This window comes from Dermochelys coriacea, chromosome 3 (assembly GCF_009764565.3).
Source record: "Dermochelys coriacea isolate rDerCor1 chromosome 3, rDerCor1.pri.v4, whole genome shotgun sequence".
Taxonomy (NCBI): Eukaryota; Metazoa; Chordata; order Testudines; family Dermochelyidae; genus Dermochelys; species Dermochelys coriacea.
This window is the reverse complement of record NC_050070.1, coordinates 196596123-196611073: the sequence shown is the minus strand read 5'-3', so window position 1 is coordinate 196611073 and position 14951 is coordinate 196596123. Positions and strand designations below refer to the sequence as shown.

The 14951-nt window shown below is 40.8% G+C and overlaps 1 protein-coding gene across 18 annotated transcripts in view; it reads left to right on the top strand.

The window, feature by feature from the left end:
• EHBP1 (EH domain binding protein 1) overlaps positions 1-14951 on the top strand; it is a 320670-nt gene that overhangs the window by 206111 nt on the left and 99608 nt on the right. The window lies entirely within an intron of this gene.

Sequence of the window (14951 nt, the reverse complement as noted above, 5' to 3'; positions counted from 1 at the left end):
CTCTGAATTTCTTGCTTTTGTTTGTTGATTTTAATTAATTTTTCCCCCGTGGCTCTTCAGAGAGCAGTCTGATATTCCCCACACCACTTCTTATCTACCTTACCCCCACACCAAATAGGCTGCTTTCTGGCCAAGAAGGGCTGAACATATTGTCCTCCAGAGCCACACATATGTCTCCATAGTTGGTCTAAGGAATTGCTAGATCATGATGCAAACTGCTCCCATCTCCCCTGGGGCACAGTAAGCTACCTCTACAGTTCTTTCTGCCCATGGTGTTATTGGAGCAAGAGAATTATCTGGAGTCCTGAACTCAGATCCTCTGTATTGTGTGTTGCACTGTCCTCAAGACCACGTACCTTTTTGCATGTTATAGCCTTTCTTTTAAGAGTGTTTAATTTACATTATAGCCAAGAATCTCAATTTAGTGGACATGACACTGTCAGAATGTAGTACTTCCTTGCAGTTGTATCCTGTCAATTAGGGTTTTCATGAATGTCTTTTAAGGATCTTAATCTAGGGAGTAGTAAAATGATAGGAAGTCAGTAAGGTAGTCTGTTTTGTGAGTGGAGTGTTAGGGTTCTTTAATACATACTGATTTGATAGATATTAATAGTTTTGAAGGGCACAATGAACCATGTACCATAAAACCAGAATACTGATACCAGAATGATATGGGCATTAGAAATACCTGTACTAGAAAGACAAATTTCCATGGAGCATTGTCTATAAAAGAGAACCTAGCACATTGTATATATAGAATACCCTGAGCAATAATTATGCATATTAAAAACACTTATAAAAACTTGCTAGTGTCCCTGTATGGTAGTGGTAATCTTACTTTTTTGGATGTTTGCAATTTTTATTAGTTAAAGGCAAAAAATCTGTATTTCTATTCTACTGCAAAATCTCTTAAAATCAAAACTGTGTTTCAGTACATCTTGTGTTTGAACAAAACTTCCACTATTTATTGATTTATTTATTTTTAGTCACAGAGTTCATTTTGTATTCATCTGTTACTATATTTTTCATTGGGAAAATTTAAACTGGATAAAAAGTCTTCCAATCGAGGTCTGTAGTTAGGAAAGCATCAATCATATTGAAAATGTTGAAATAATTACCATACTGTATCTCTGTAGTTGATGTACTTATAGGAATTTCATTCAAAATCTTGTAACGTAAACCCTTGGGGTTACTCAGGAGTTTTACACATGTAAACTGAAACACAGAAAAGTCACTGCTGCGTATTGCCTTCACAACCCCTAAGATATGGCTAACGCCCATTTACTGCATGTTTAGACTTGGCAATTATAATAGAGCTATAAAATATTTTGACAGTCTCCAACTCTTGCAGTGTTGTTAGCAAGCTATCATATGGGAATGAAATATGGCAGTTTGATTAGGTTTTTTACCAAGATCTGCTTAAATAAGAATTTTCAAAATAAGCATGCAGTGTAAAGTCTTAATTGCTAGCACCTTACAATTACTGCAACTTTTCTGTGTCTTTTGCTCAAGAGTGAATTCCTATTTTTTCCTAAGAAGATTTTGATTTCTTAAGTGATACTTGCCATTCCTTTACAGCCAACTTTTCATTTACATGCTTTTACATGTTGAGTGCTAAAGCATAACCACACCAACTTTAACTTGTAGCATGACAATTAAGTATGTATTTTTTCAAGCAGATGTACGTACTGTGATTTGAACACTGGCAAATATATGTTTTTAAAACAAAAACATCATTTTTATTTAACCTTTTTAGTTCTGTTTTTTTAGTTTCACTGTTCCTGGCAATAAGCGAATTTGGGTGTTATGGCAAATCCTGGACAAAAATGTCAGGCCTTTTAAAGTAGGGCATGCTGCCTCCTTGGAGTGAGGAACAGGTATTCTTTTTTTCATCTCTTTGCTAACCACACAGCTGTTAGTTGAGTCATCCTTCAAAATTAAGATCCGAGTGAAATTTTTAAGTGATGTTAATTTTACCTTTAATTATTAATTTTAAAAAATTATAATCAAAGCAAAATATGCAAAGCACATATATATTAACCCTAAATTATGGGCCAGATTCTGTCACCATTGTCCATCTTGAGTAATATCTTATTTCTTGAGTAGTTGCATTCAGCCCAGTGGGACTACTCAACAAGATTAAGGATGGCAGAATCTGTCTCTATCGTGTTTAAATACTCCCTGATTTTTGTTTTGGTTTTGGTTTTTTGGTTGTAATTTTTGGTATGAATTTATTGCCAATGAAAGGTGTTAATGAACGAAGTACTTGATTATTCTCGCAATGGGTACCTCACGGGCAGCGTAGCACTGCCCAGCCCTTCTTTAGAAGGACTTATCAGTGACAGGATAATTCAGTCTTCAAGCTCATTCTGTCCTCCTCATCTCTGCAGTGACTCTCAGTGCCAGCTGATGCAGCTATCAGTGTTTTTTATGATATGATCACTCGCCCACTAGGAACTGAACTAAAGCCACCAAATTCACCAGACAGCCATCAGATGGTAACTTTTGGTGACTGACCTGAGCTTGAGTTGAACTTGTGACCTAGAGGTGAAAGGCTCAGAATCTCATTACTGAAAGTTTCCTTGTCTCACCTAGATTTTGAAACTTCCTCATGACTAATAAAGAACATATGTTGGGTGGGGAGGGAGCCTTTCTGGGTGGCAGTCTGCTCTGGAGAAGCAACAAGCATTTATAACTCCTGCTTCAGTCAGAATTCTGGGTGCTCAGAACCTCTCAGGGTCAGGCCCTGAGTGAGGTACTTGGGTTCTGAAGCTCAGTATAAAGTTTTACATCCATCTCTTCTGAGCTTCTTTAAAATTATATTAGGCAGTGTGTTAAAATATCAAGGAGCATTCAGAAGATGTGATATAAAATAAAACAAAATGCGCACACATTTCCAGGTTTCAAAAATATCATGTCTCAGGAACACTCACGATCCCTGTTCACCATTACAATCTATTGAAATGAATGGATGATAGGCAGTGAGGCACTTTTGAAAATCCCAATAGGCACTTATCTTCACTAAATTGCCTTTGAAAACCTGGCCTTTTGTACATTATCCCCATTTTACAGATGTGGAACCAATAGTACTTCCCTACTTCACTTACCTTGATCAATACATTAAAGATTGTGAGGTGTTCCAATACTATGGTAATGGAGGCAGTATAATACCTGAGGGCAGGTCTATGCTACTAGTTAGGTCGATCTAACTTATGTCGCTCAGGAGTGTGAAAAAGTCCCCTTCTCCTCCCCCAGAGATGCACATTTCTCTCTGTCCACACTGGCACTCTGTCTGCGGGTGACACTCTGCCAACGACATAGCTTACACTTCTTGCTGAGGTGGAGTAATTATGCTGACAGGGGAGCGCTCTCCCATCAGCGTGGCGCATCTTCATCAGATGCGCTACAGTGGCACAGTTGTGCCGATGCAATGCTGTAGTGTAGACTTGCCCTCAGACAGACAGACATATCTCTATGCTTTGAAGGATGACACAATTTACACCCTAATCTCCACTGGATAAGTTTTCCAAAGCAGTGCTACTGGCAAATATGGTCTTTGTTTAACTTGTAACAATGCCAATGTATGCATCTCTACTTACATAATATTTTGCCAGGCATAGACTTGCTTAGTGACCTACGTTAAGCAATATGTGTAAGAGAAAATCTTTGCCTGAAACTAGAGGCTTCTCACACATAATCAGCATGTATGATCAAGAAATAAAATAGATCAGTCTATTTCCATCCATTTCCCATATCTTGTTGCCTGATGTTATAAGTTTAATATGTAGTTTATGGATCCACTTCTCCCTGCCAGTGGCACAAAGCATCCAGGAAGCTGGCATGAATGACTGAGGTTTCCCCCTATTTAAGGCAGAGGTGGGCAAACTACGGACCACAGGCCACATCCGGACTGTGGGACCCTCCTGCCCAGCCCCTAAGCTCCTGGCCCGGGAGGCTAGTCTCCAGCCCCTCCCCTGCTGTCCCCCCTCCACCACAGCCTTGCTGCACCAGCGGCACAACGCTCTGGGTGGCTGGGCAGCACAGTTGCAGAGCTGCAGTCTGACCCGCTGCTCTGGGCAGCGCGGCTGTAGTGCTGCCAGCCACCGGTGCTCCAGGCAGCGCGGTAAGGGGGCAGGGAGTGGGGGGGGTTGGATAGAGGGCAGGGGAGTTCGGGGATGTGGTCAGGGGTGTGGATAGGGGTTGGGGTAGTCAGAGGGCAGGGAACGGGGGGTTGGATGGGGCAGGGGTCTGGGGGGCAGTCAGGAATGGGGAGGGTTGGATGGGGCAGTCAGGAAAGGGAGCTGGGGGTGGTGGATGGGGCAGGAGTCCCAGGGGAGCCATCAGGGGGCGAGAAGCGGGGGAGGGGGTCCAGATAGGAGGGGGGGCCCGGGGCACACCACGCCTGACTGTTTGGGGAGGCAGCCCTCCATACAATTTTGGAAACCCAATGTGTCCCTCAGGCCAAAAAGTTTGCCCGCCCCTGATCTAAGGCTATCCAAGTAGCATAGATTTTTCCATAGTTGTTCTTACATCCCTAGCTGCTGCAGGCATACAGTTTAGAAGACATGGGTAGAGGTAAGGTGGTGTGTCTAGAAGATCCCTGAATTCTCAGAGCAGCCCTCATGCGTCTGTAACTTACTCTGGGGACCAGTCTGACCCCAGAATTGGGAGAATGTAAAAGTTGCTGGAAACTACCTTTACTCTCCTCACTCTAGCTCTGTACCGAACCCAGCTCGTCCAGCCTCAAGGGACCTTGGCCAGTGGCTTCCTGGGGACATCACAAATGTACCCAGTGTCCCTACATGTACTTTACATTTAGATCCTGGTGTTAATAAAAACACTTTCTAAAACACTTTCTAAGTAGGCCCATCCACTTCAGCAATATATTTGAGGCACTTCATGTGCATTGTTTGTCACAGCATTGTTGTGGAATATATTGTTCACGTGGAATGTGCTGCTGCTACACTCGTTTCAAATAAGTAAGTGAATATCTGGTTGGCAAGTCTAAAACCAGCCCAGTTCAATTACACTCTCATTCATATATATGCATCCTAACACACATTTTCTAGGACAACAATATTTGTCTTAGGTCACAGGGATTATTGCACCTTCTGCAAGACTGTGGAAACCATTCCCATTTTATGACCTTCCATTAAGGGGTTGGATCTGTTTCCTAGATAACTAGGGCCACCTCTAGAGATATCCCTTACTTGCCCCTCAGCATGAAGATTATTCAACTTGGTGGAGTTATGCCTATGCAAATCCAGCATATTTAAAAGCAAAAGCAAAGACTAAAATATCTGTAAACTTAAATAATTAATCTAGGAAAGTAATGTCTATGATATGAATTAACATGAATGAAATAGCAGTAGTCCAAAACAGGAATAATATCAGAACTCTCCGGAACAATGGAATGTATGTGACACAGCGTGTTAGGACTCTCTGATAAAATGAAAAATAAATGCCTGTTGGAAATGATGTGGGATGAGTAAAACAGAAAAGTAGAAGCTTAGGAGCTTCAGTTAGTGCTGTGAGAAGTCACTACTTGTAGGAGGAGCTGGCAGTGACCACTTTTTAGTTTGCTTAACACTTTCCATTATAAAGAATCTTGTGACCTTTTTTGAGGAGCTCTGACACGTCCATTGTTTGCAGCAGGCCTTTGAAAGGTGTCAGTAGTACACCTTGGGGCCAGAGAGGTGTATTTTGCTAGTTTAGTTTGGATTTAACAGAATTATAAATCTTTGAAAATTGCCAGTTCGCATCTAGATCTGTGGCTTGTATTGCTTAATTTTGGTAACATGCCAGAAACCGTGAACATTCTCACCCTGGCAGAAGGCCAAAAATTCTGCACATGCAGTGATTTCTGCAGCAGCATACAATGCACTGGGGAACCTGCTGGACCAGCTATAGTGGTGGGTTGGGCCAGGCTTCTCATCTCCAGTTCTCAGGTTATGGCTACAGGAGCCCATTTTTCCCCTCTGGAGGCACCATATGGGGAACGAGCTCTCCCATCTGCTGAGAGCAGGACAATGAGGCCCCCAATCCTTGACAGTCCCTATAGGGGCTGCCATATTATAAATAACTAGGAACAAGAAGAAGCATGAGTTTAAAACTCACTTCCACTGACTGGTTAATAATTATATACACTTTCCAACCTTATTTTTAAGCAATGATTCACAACTGCAAGAGGTTACACAAGCTAGGTTCATAGACCCTGGCTATCTAAGGTGGTAGAGCCAGATTCTATCCACTTAGCCACACTGCCTCTTAGAAGGAGCTTGCCATGTCTTTATCGTTAGCTATGCTTTCTGTAAACTGGTTCTACTTGTGTGTGGATAACCCACCTCTAGTGGTTTATGGACATAACCTTCTTCTGCTTTCAGCTAATACAGTTATTTCTGTAGTTCAGGTGATAGTTGTTTGTCCTTCAATCATGAATGTTTAGGATTCAAAGTCTGGTCATGCTGTAGGGAAGGATAGGTTAAGATAGTTGCACATATTTTTACTTTTAAAAAAAAAAACCTCAGGAAGTTACATCCAAAACCCTGCCCAAAACTTAGAAGAAAGCAAGGGAAGCATTCCTGAGAGGAAGTGGTATAAAAATGGAAATCTAGCACCTCTTATGAAAGTGGTGCCAACTTAGTGTATTCACCATAGGGATTGTTTGGTACTCAGACGGCCCTGCTCCAGAGAGGCAAGTCTATAATGTAGGGCGGACCCCCGATGGCTGGGGAAAGTTGACCAAAACACTCAAGTTCCATTCATGTCAAGGTGCACTTTTCTTTAGCAAAACAAAACCTGCCATTTTCTAGTATGTTGCTCCTGCCTAGCTTCTCCAGTTTGTGCTTAAATTCACTGACTTGCTCATCCGCATTGGTCTTCTAAAATCATCATTCAGATCTGTCAAGCTGGGGGTGCAATGGCTGCAAAAGTCCCCCCAGAGCTATGTCAGGAATGTTCCAGCTTGTAGGCGCCATAACATGAGGCTTTACAAAAGCCTCGGCAATGGCAGGTTGAAGCTGGTACGTGGAACTTAGACGTCATTATTCTAATGAAAAAAAAATCCCTTCGGTCCAGTAGTCAGACAGTCGCTTCATTATTATTATTGTTTGTATTTTCGTAGCACTTAGGAGTGTCAGTCATGGACCAGGAGCCCATTGTGCTAGGATTCCTAGTTATAGTTTGTCTAAATCTTCAGATGGGTTGAGTGGTGCTAATTAAACCTAATGGTGATAAGCAATGCAAACACAAAATCCTTACCTCTCAGTTGAATGAGGGAAATTAAGATGAACAGGTGATGGTATATGGAGATAGTTGTAAAGGAAGAAATATTGCAGATGGAGGAGGGGGAAAACAAAGGTCTCAATTCACTGGGAGCTACCCCTGAGCAGGCCTGCATAAATCCTAGCAGAGAGCGCTAGTGGAAAGTGTTGAAGTAGAGCAAAGTGGCTACAACATCAGTAGGGAGGTGGGAAAAGTGAGAAATGCTGGATGGATGGGACATAGGCACAGCGGGCAGGGATTCCCTAATTCAAAGCATTTCCTTAGCAATGTCTTCCAACAGGAGTGCAGCTCCAGCCCTAAAGTAAACCTATCCTCAGTCAAATACCATGAAATGAGGCAACAACAGTAACAGTACTTGCCCTCTCTTGGAGCAAATCCTGCTGGGTGCAGTGTTTAAGCTCCATTTCCCTGTACGAGAGCTAGTGAGTTTGGTCCTTCATCTGTAAAATATGAAGCTCTTTGTGTTTTAATACACAGAATCAGTGTCCTGGCCTTTAGCCCTTCTATAATTCCAACCTCTGAAGACAAATTGCACCTTATGCAGTAAAATGTAATCCCTCCCAAGCACCACTTCTGTAAGTACCATATGTCGCAACTTTTTAAAGAGCCAGCTGTTTTAAAAGGTGTAGTGGGAGGATGCATGTCATGCATCTGACAAAGCAAAATTTCCATGTGCCTGGCTAAAAATAAAAGATGGATGCATAGCAATGCATCCAGATCAGATTGGACTCTGGTTTTATTCATGATGTATTGAACCAAATTAACCACCCCTAACCTAAGCATGAAGCCTCACCAAACTTTACCTGGAACCACATGCACTGATCAGTCAATGTGGAGACTGCTGGCAAGACCCACTCCGGGACTGGCTAGTGGTGTTCTAACAACGCCTCAACCCAGTATGTCAGGCCTTCATGAATGTGTGGCACCACTCCTTTTCCACTGTTCAGATGCTAGTATATTTAAGATTCCCAGCACCTGTGCCCTGAGATTACTGTTATTTCCATAGCACCCATCTATATAGAGCTCCCAGTACATAATATTTAGATGTGACTCAGCAAAAGAGAGTAACAACCAGTAAGGGGCTTGGATAATGAAGGTTACAACAGTTGCTTAGTTTTGTCATATACTCTACTTGATGTCATGCGTCGTCATTGAGGATTGTCTTGTGGGTATAAAGCCTATAGTTTAAATTCTGAGCAGCACATACATTATATCTTGAAGAATTGTCTCTAGATCCCAGCAAGAGTGAAGGCTCACTAGAAGCACACAAAACCCAACAACAACTTAATCAGGGCCAAATTAGGGTGGGATATATACCTTGCAATAAATTCCTTCTTAACCATCTATCCCATTTTCCCAGCATGTCACTAATCTGTACAGTACTGTAAACCAATGCCTTCTGCCCCTCCTGCAGATCAATATCATTTTGAAGACCACAAAGGAAGAGAGTAGAATCCTCAGCCATATGTGATTCCTTCCCCCGCCCCTCCTTGACTGAAGGGATGTGCTGTTTGTGCTAGATACAAAGAGTTGTTTATATCATATCCCAGAGTCTTCACATATACCGTACTATTTCTGCTTTCATTGTATTTTCCCAGGCTTGCTTTGAAAAAGCACTCTCCAACCTCCTGACCCCAAAAACATTTAGTTGGCAACTGAAAATCCATAAGAAAGAAAATTATTTCACTTACGTGACTGACAGGCAACATTAGGCATGGCCTAAGGATTCCACCCCCCTGCTCACCTTCCAAATCTCTCCAGCTTCAAACATCACAGCCTCATGTTAAATTGGGCAGATGTCTGAATATTAAGGTTATGATTGAACATTGTATAGTTTGGTTGTGATAAAATTAAATCTATTTAATACCACTTCTTTTGAAAAACAATTAAAAGCTTATGACTAAGCCTTTTAAGATAAAGTATATATTTTGTTTCATATCCATAATAGCTGTAGGCACATAACAGTCAGAAGAACAGGGAGCACGAGGTGTAAGGTTTAAATGTCTGATGCTGGAGAAATCTGGAAGTTACTTTTATATTTACTATTAATCACGTGGGAAGTAAAAGTAGTCTTATGAAGCAGCTGAGTTGTGTAAATCCCTATAATCTGTTTAAGGGCAGGAGATCGGACATGTTTCTCCCTGTCCCGAGTATGGAAAGTTAAATGAGAGCAGAGATATTACAAGATACTTTGTAAAATATTTGACCATGGTTTTGTTCATGAGTGTGCTGGGCCTCTTTGACTACTTCTGTATGACATGTAAGGTGACAGATTTTATTAAGGTTGTCACATAGCAAGAACCCCAAAATTTGTTTTTAGAAAATGGTAACAATAAATATCAGATTATGTACTGTAAGAATCTCTAATAGCTGCCCAACCCTTTGATCAAAAAAGGGGAAGGAGGAGAGCCTTTGAGTTTTGTTTGCTAACTGTAATATTTTGGTGACTTCATAGCTGGTTCTAGGTGTGGGTGAGCAGGGCAATCACATTGGTTGTCAACTTCCAGGGGACACCAACTGCTGTGCCACTCATCCCCCACCCCCCTGACTATTTAGGGGTGGGGGGACATTTTCCACCCTGGCCAGCAAAATTGCTAGGGCCACTCCTGGCTGACTTACCACTAAAGTGAAGAAAGTGACCTGAATTGCCAATAAATCCTAGTGGCCCAGATTCTCAGCTATATTTTTCAGGAGGTATCCAGGCAGCCTGGGTTCTGGAGTGTGGAGAATGCAAAAGCGGTTTTATTCCATCTTTGCAGCTCTTGGATTCTGGGGTTGCTATGAACTGTTCAACCCCTGGAGTTAACTAGAGCACCCCTTGAGACCTCTAACGCATGCTACAGCTGCAACAATTCCTAAGGGACTGTCCAGCAGCCACAAATATTCAGAGCTCTATGCACACTAGGTCCGGCCCCATGTCAGGAGCATAGAGGCTGTTACATGAGTCATATGTATCCTGGGGAATCCCTGCACCAGGGAAATTTCCAAGTGGGGAGAGCTGACTGTGTTAGAGCAATCTAGTATAAAATCCTTCATGTTTCCTGGCCACCACCCTGATTTCAGGAGCTCCCTCCAGGCTCCTTTCCGAAGCCTTCTGCATAAGAGCTCTGGAGAGTTACTCAGCCTAGGGCTCCTCGCTGGCCCTTTTTGGCTGTTCTTCCCATTCTTTAGTAGCACACTCACTTCCAGCTCTGCTCTCACTGGAGTCTTCCTCACTGTCACCAGGCCATCCTTTATGTCTCCCAGTAGGCCTGGTTCTGAGTCACGTCCGTCTATCTCATGACCCCCAGAGTTACTCCCTTCACTGGGAAGGTAGGCTAAGCCTGGCACAGGTGTAACTAAGCCCCAGCCCTCTTAAAGGGCCAGCTCACTCTATGACACATTCCTTAGAGCAAAGGGCAAGATTCACAAAGGGACTTAGGCATCTAAATACCAAAGTTAGATGCCTAAGTCCCAGATTTAAGTGCCACTGCAATCCACATTACCCCCAATTGGCTGCTGCCTGACTCTGTAGGTACCTAAATTCACTTGGCACCTACATTTTTGCTGTAAAAATTCCTTAGGTAGTTAAGTTTCTACCTCTGGGGGAATGCACATTGCTGCCTCAGGCATGTGCTCAGATGCCTGTCTCATGCTTAAGACCCAGCATGATCTCAAACCAGGTGGAGATAAGTGTTCCCCTGCCTGCCTTGCCTACAGGGCCTTGTAGCTGGTGTTCTATGAGCACACTTCATTTCACAAAAAACTGGGGGAGGAGGTAGAGGCTTCCTTTGCAGCCTTCAGCCCAGTGGTTAGGATACACCCCTAACCACTGAACTATGGAATATTCTCATGTGGGTCTCCCTCAATCACTTGTGTTGAAGCTGTTCCACTTTTTATTAAATATTAATTGGGCCAGAGAAAGAGTGAGGATGACTTTGCAGTCCAGTGGGTTAGGGCACACACCTGAGAGGTGGGGAACCCACATTCAAATCTCCTCTTGTCACCCGGCAGAGGTGGGGAATTGAACCAGGGTCTCCTACATTCTGCGTAAGTACCCAAGCTACTGGGCTGCCTTCACCTCCTTCCACTGACTGTTTTGTGTGGAGTTAGATGTGTGCCACCACCGCTCTTGCCAGAAATGAATTAGGCGCTTAAGGCACCTCCCCTCCCAGAGCGGAGTTCCCAGCTGTGGATAGCAAATAGAGCAGCCCAGACTTACTTAAGCACCTAGCTCCAGGAGAGGGGCGGGGCTTGAGACACATACCTCTTGTCAGCATCTCCAATTGGCTGTCTTAGGCCGTCCCTTTCTCAGGCATCTGTTCCCTCTCCATGCATTGTAGTGGGATCCGAGATGCCTAACAAAGGGTTTGTGGATTCTAGTGATTTGCAAGGTGCCTAAACCTTAGCCATTGCAATGCTCAGCGCTGCAATGCCCAAGTCTCTTTGTGGTTCTGGGCCAAAATGATTATTCTGTTACCTTGGAATGTTAAGACACCACTTAATATTAAACTGTTGCTCAGTCCTCTCTATCAGAGAAAGCAACATTTGAAGATTTTGCTGCTGTAGCTCAAAATATTTACTAGATTCAACAAGCTGCAGATTTATGACCAACTTTAGCAACCTGTTTTGGTTATGTTTGCTTTTTTACAGGTATTTCCAAAATAAGCATAGTGAGCTTGAGTTTTGAACTTGAACTGATTGTGTGTGAGTGCTTGTTGGAGGGTATAGTTAAACAGGAAAAAGCTCATTATATATTCGTTTTCTCCACCAACAGTGTTCCCGTTAATCTTGTAGACCAAAGTACATGCCAGAGATGTGCCACTGTTACTGATATTGCATTTATTTATTGAAAGGAAATGTTTATTGAAAAGAGTTTTAAACAATTAAAATGAGCTTGCCCCCCTCTCCCAGGTAATTTCATTGTGTATGCTCATCACTCTGTTACTGTTCATATTTTCCCCAATATGTACTGATTTGAATGCCTTTATTCCAGACTAAGTACTGAAAGCTCTGATTAGAGTTGTGTGTGAGAGACATACATACATCACAGCATTCACTTCACCCTCCTCCAAAATATGGCACAGAATTTCTTTTTTATTTGCTGGAAACAGGGTAATCTATATAATTACAGCATACAATGCTAGTGTCTTATCCTGGGGTGGGAAATCATTTTAGAAATGACAATGTAAATTTAAGTTCAAAATCCCCCCCATCCCCAAGTGATTCCAATTCAATGAAAGTTTTCCGAGCAATGTGTCATTTCAAATTTTAAATCTGATAACAGTACATTAATTTGTAAAGAATATGTTTAAATGTTAGATTTGGCCACAGGAATATGGATTTAAAGGCATAGTCGTCTCTAACTCTTTTAATAAAATATAGTTATCAAATGAGTTAATTATTCAATGTACGTTAAATATCTGTAATTAAGGCACTTAAAAGATAGTGTTGCTTCAGGTCATTTGAACGTTGACCAAAAAGATTCTAGATGTTGACTGGAATATTTTGCATTTTATAGTGTGGAGAATTTTAGCAACAAGTGTACAGTGCAGAACGCTGTCTATCACTATCAATGTTAAAATCATATTAGTGTCATCAGACCTGTGAAATTTACCTATGTAATATTTAGGCCTTATAGTTCAATCCAGTAATAAATAGTTTCTAATATCTTGTCTGCAAGTCAATATTGTATGGTTTGGTGAGGTATTTCTGAGTTTTAAAACGCTAAAATACAATTTATCATTATAACAGTGTTATTACCATAATTTTGTCATCTACCTTACTTCAGTGTATAACTGTTTAGACCTCTAAACACATTTTCTCATACTCAAATGCTGAAAGCTTGGGACTCTATAATTTATCACTTTGTCTTCATCATCATAATCTATATTTGAGAAAGACCTAAAGCCAGAATCTGATCTCAGTTACATCAACGTGAACTTGGAGTAATTCCACTGAAGAGTCTAGACAGCGATATCCGTCAGATCCAAATCTGGCCCATGGTATTCATATTTTAAAGTTTAAGAAATTATGTCAGATATTACCTCTTTTTCTCTCTCATTTCGTAAGCATTTGTTGAGATGTTAATACATTTAACCTAGAGAATGTTTGTCGTATCATTAATGGGAGAGCTACAGTTAGTTAACCCCGATTTAAACTGTTAGCTGAATTGAAAAACCCTTTGTGAACAGTTATTCTGTGCATACATTTGAACATTAAAACAAAATTGAAGTAAAATATAGATTTTGTGCACTCTGAATTAGCAGTGCAACTATAATGTGCTATAATAATATAAATAATAAGATGCTGAGGTAGGTTTGTTTATATAACAATTTATTAGTCTAACAAGTAATAAAAATGATAAATTACCTTCATGGTATTTCTATTACAGGTACTGTAAATTACCTTCCCCACAATTAGTAAAAACATAAATCAGATTGTGTGAGGTTGACAGTTTGAATTGTTTAGCACTGACATGCTTTAGTCAAATGGGGGCATCATTGGTCTTTCACAAACAGGCAGCACGGACAAAGGATTTACTTGTTAAACTTAAGTGGCAGTGATATAGTGAAAGACTTGCTCCCTTTTTACTTTAATTTGGAGGGCCCAGAACCTTAAGCTGAGCAAATGGCATGTTTGGTATATGTATATTTTTTAATTACACTATATTTTTTTTAAAATGTTCTCAACTGTTTTTCTCAGTAGGGTCCTGGAGTTTTGGATTTATGCCTGTTAAATGAAGTTAACTCCTTTCATTATACCCAAGAACATTTTAAACTTTGAAGTCTTTTTGATGGGGAATTGTATTTTTCTTGAAAACATCAACTAAACTTAGTAATTACTTTTTTAAATTCAAGAAACTTAAGGACATTTTGATAAATTCAAAATACTTGAAATAAAATTATCTATTGCATCCCAGATGTTGTTTCCTTGTAACTATTTCTCTGGAAAAGGAACATTATTAGTCTTAAATCAGAGCTAATCCAGCTTCAGCATTTGTATTCTAAATCTTTTTTCCAAATAAACAGAGGGAAATAGGAGAACAAATGAAAATTGCTATAATAAAGTCATTTTGCTGTGATCTTTCATAAATGACACTAAAATATCTTGCTGTCATTATATTTTATATAACAAAATATTTGAACATGAGACGTACAGCTGAAAACTTTACACTTGAATGTATACAAGGTTAATGTATTAAGTGTATGTCACACACGGGGACTTTGATCTTTGTGCTGCAATAATAGATCACAAATTGTGGTAAACTTTGACCCTGATATACTTTGCTTTTGATCCAGTCAGAATGTTGTCTTCATTAAAAGTGAAAGGGCTTGTGGGGATGCTTTTACATGACTGCATTTTGGAAAAAAATTTTAAGGGTGCGTAACATAACACAGACTGCGCAATAGTATGCCTTAAGTATTTAAACACTTGAACATGGTGTTTCCATTGGTACAATTCTTGGCCTGATTTCATATATAAGTTTAGAATTTTGTATATCTACATCCTTTAGAGGCAAGTGCCAAGGGCTAAGACTGAAGATAATAACTGATGATTTATGTCTTTTGCAAGTTACAGTCATTGTAAACTGACAGCTTTGAAGGACCTAAACTGACATCAAAGGATGCAGATCATCTAGTTAGGTCAATTAATGTTAATTCTCATCTTCCATTAAATTGTTTTAT